Source organism: Scyliorhinus torazame, chromosome 14 (genome assembly GCF_047496885.1).
Source record: "Scyliorhinus torazame isolate Kashiwa2021f chromosome 14, sScyTor2.1, whole genome shotgun sequence".
In the NCBI taxonomy this organism is placed as follows: domain Eukaryota; kingdom Metazoa; phylum Chordata; class Chondrichthyes; order Carcharhiniformes; family Scyliorhinidae; genus Scyliorhinus; species Scyliorhinus torazame.
This window is the reverse complement of record NC_092720.1, coordinates 209,691,930-209,695,384: the sequence shown is the minus strand read 5'-3', so window position 1 is coordinate 209,695,384 and position 3,455 is coordinate 209,691,930. Positions and strand designations below refer to the sequence as shown.

Below are 3,455 nucleotides of genomic sequence, written 5' to 3'. Positions count from 1 at the left end.
TTATAACTATAATTCCTCAAATATTGCAGTGAAATTCGTCAGGAAATCACAGAGCTGAAGTTGCTGCTGTGGAAAAATAACAGGTAAAATGTCTATTATAAAGTATGTGTTAACAGGAGACTTAGAAACTTGGACTCTAGATCACTGGTATTCCTTTCTGAGACCCCTTTTCCGGAGGCCTGCACTTGCCATGTGGTGTCCTTGAAGAATTGTGTCCAATCAATCAGGAGGTTCCTCCAAGTTTGTCTCTTCTGAGCAAGGGTCTCCCAGGCATTGACGTCCATGTTGCATTTGTTTAGGTAAGCAGAATGAGGAACTTAATATATTATTTCCATGTTTGCTGATGATAAGGAACATGGTGGGAATGTGAGTGGCGAGGAGGATAAGAGGCTTCAAGGCGATTTGGACAAGTTGAGTGAGTGGGCAAATACATGGCAGCAGCCAAGCCCTGTTATTAAAGTTTAAAACAGAAGCAGCGTTTATCTGAAAAGAGGGTTTGATGTGTAATTACATCCCAGAAGCCTCACGGTGGTAAAGGACAGGCGGTGGGCAAATCCACCACTGAGCACTCAATACCGTAAGCCTAACTAAACATTACATTGATGCAGAAATTTTAGCCCAACATCTCAGATTTCTCGAAAACTCTCTCTCCTCTATGTTTTAAAAATACAAGTTAGGTGGATTGGCTATGCTAAATTGACCCTTAAGTGTCTGAAGAACTGCAGGCGAGGTAGAGTTATAGAGATGGGCCCGGGCAGTGGGCCTAGGTACAGTAGTCTTTCAGAGGGCCAGTGTAGACCCACTGGGCTAAATGGCCTCCTTCTGTACTTTAGGGATTCTATTGATTCTGTGGAGGTTTGACCTGTATCCATTGAAGATTAGAAGATTGAGAGGTGAACCTATTGAATAATACAAGATCCTGAGGGGACATGGTGAGGAGGATGGTGAAAAGATGTTTACACTCAGGGGAGCGACTTGCACTTGGGGCACAGTTTAAAAATAAGGGGTCTTCCATTTAGGACTGAGCCGATGAGAAACATTTTCTCAGAGGGTCGCTCGTCTTTGAAACCCGCTTCCCCAGAGAGCAGTGGAAGCAGAGTCACTGAATATTTTAAAGGCAGAAATAGATAGACGAGGGAGTGAAAGGATAATCGGACACAGGTTGGAATGTGGAGTTAAGGCCACAATCAGATCAGTCACAATCTCATCGAATGACAGAACAGGTTTGAGGGGCTGAATGGCCGACTCCTGATTTATATGTTTTTCTGTTCCTCATCTCAGTCCTAAATGACTTTCCCCTTATCATGTTTCCCAATGATCGAGATTCCCAGCCCAGAATCCTGTAACTTTCAGTGAGATCATCTCTCATTCTTCTAAACTCCAGAGAGTTTAGGTCCAATTTACTCGGCCTATTATCACAGGACAACCGTCTCAGAGCAGGAACCAATCGAGTGAACCGTCACTGTGCTGACTAATCGATCATTGAGAGCAAAATGTTTCTTTCCACTCTTTCTGAAACATTTTTCATTATTATTTACATTCAAATCCATGAATCAGATAAATAAAAGCCACCATTTCATTTATTTCTCATTTTAAGTCAGTGTGAATAATATTTACATTCTTGTCTGATATTCAGTAGATGTGGACACTTGAGGAGTTTCTGGGTTAAATAAGAAAACAGGAAAAGATCTCAGTCCCAGGTTTAAGAAGGTCTATGACACGTCTCCATTCTCCATACTGGGTGCATCCTGTAAACGCTCCCAGAGACAGACTGCCTTCTGCTGGGATTGGCTGATAGTCTTCTTCACTAATTATGTAAATATGAAATGTTTAATAACAGAAAATAAAACAAATACTTCAATCTGTTACTTTAGAATGTTACTCAGTTATTTTTGGAGAACGTGCCGCCGGATGTACTCTCCTGAAATAAACAAAAACACAAATGTTAACTCACAGTAAACTGATGGCCGTCCACAAACAGAGTAAAAAATCCTCGACTTTGCAGCGTGAAAGAAGACGAGAGTCAATAGTAAAATGTTCAGCAAATTGCTGATCTCAGCTGCCAAGAAGCTGAAGGGAAAGTTTTGGGTCTTGGACAGGGGTGGATGTGAATTAATGGAAAGAAGCGATTGGAAAGCGAATTAGAAAAGGTGAGTGAAAAATACAGGAATAATCGAGTAAAGGTTCAGTGAAGTGGATGGGCTGGTGCTCAATATTGAGGGTGAATCACTGGAGAACTGTGACAGGGATTTTTACCGACAGGCGCAGGGTCAGCAAGAAACAGGAATAAGAGCGGGGGGAAAAAAGTGCTGTGGACGGCATGCTGGCACAGTGGTTAGCACTGCTGCCTCACAGCTCCAGGGACCCGGGTTCAATTACGGCCTTGGGTGACTGGCTGCGTACAGTTTGGACTTTCTCCCCATGTCTGTGAGGGTTTCCTCCGGGTGCCCCGGTTTTCTCCCAAAGTCCAAGGATCTGCTGGTGAGGTGGATTGGTCATGTTACATTGCCCCTTAGTATGCAGGTTGGGGCGGGTGTTATAGGGTTGCTTGTGGAGACACTGAGAAAGGCACAATAATGTGAAACTACAGGACCAGGAGGAGGCCATTCAGCCCCTTGAGCCTGTCCCATTAAATTCATTAAATCAAACATTGACGCCCAATACAGAGACACAGTCATGGAGAAGGTGATAGTTCAGAACCCAGAGAACGTGGTTAGGATAATGATGGAGTTGGGAAGGTGCAGGGAGATTCTGGCTGTGGGTAGTGATGAGTGTGGGAATGATGATGGAGTTAGTTACCTGAAGACAGGTCTGTGCAGATTGAAGAAAAATGACAAAAGGTACTGGAGGAGCAGGAAGGAGTAAATGACAAAGTAAGAAATTATGGAGATTATTCAAGAAATGAGAGCCAGACCTCACTGGAGTGAAATGAGGAAATATTTCAAGTTAAAGAGGATGGTAGAAGTCTGCAACTCTCTTACCCAGTTGGTAACACATGCTGAATCGACAGTAAAATTAGATGATATATATCCAAGTTAGGAGGACCTCCGGTGCAGCATGTAGCGGAGCGGCCTCACGTGGAGGAGCACCTGCCGGGGATCGCAATTTTTTCCTATTTTTAGCTGGGAACTTGCACCCAAAACATTAGTTTGTTTGTTTAAGCCCCCCACAGCAAGGGAGGGCAGAATAGGTGTCAAACCAGACACGAAAAGGAGAATCGTAGAATCATAGAATCTACAGTGCAGAAGGAGGCCATTCGGCCCATCGAGTCTGCACCGGCTCTTGGAAAGAGCACCCTACGTAAGCCCACACCTCCACCCTATCCCCATAACCCAGTTACCCCACCGAACACCAAGGGCAATTTTGGACACTAAGGACAATTTAGCATGGCCAGTCCACCTAAACCGCACATCTTTGGACTGTGGGAGGAAACCGGAGCACCCGGAGGAAACCCA

General features: G+C 44.3%; 1 long non-coding RNA gene across 1 annotated transcript; it reads right to left on the bottom strand.

Annotated features, from left to right (window-relative positions):
• Window positions 1-1,562: 1,562 nt before the first annotated feature.
• LOC140390440 (uncharacterized) lies at window positions 1,563-3,214 on the bottom strand. Its single transcript, XR_011934639.1, has 2 exons — window positions 2,982-3,214; window positions 1,563-1,921 (listed from the first exon to the last, which is right to left on the bottom strand). It is a non-coding gene; the product is annotated as an uncharacterized lncRNA (long non-coding RNA).
• Between the last annotated feature and the right edge of the window lie 241 nt (window positions 3,215-3,455).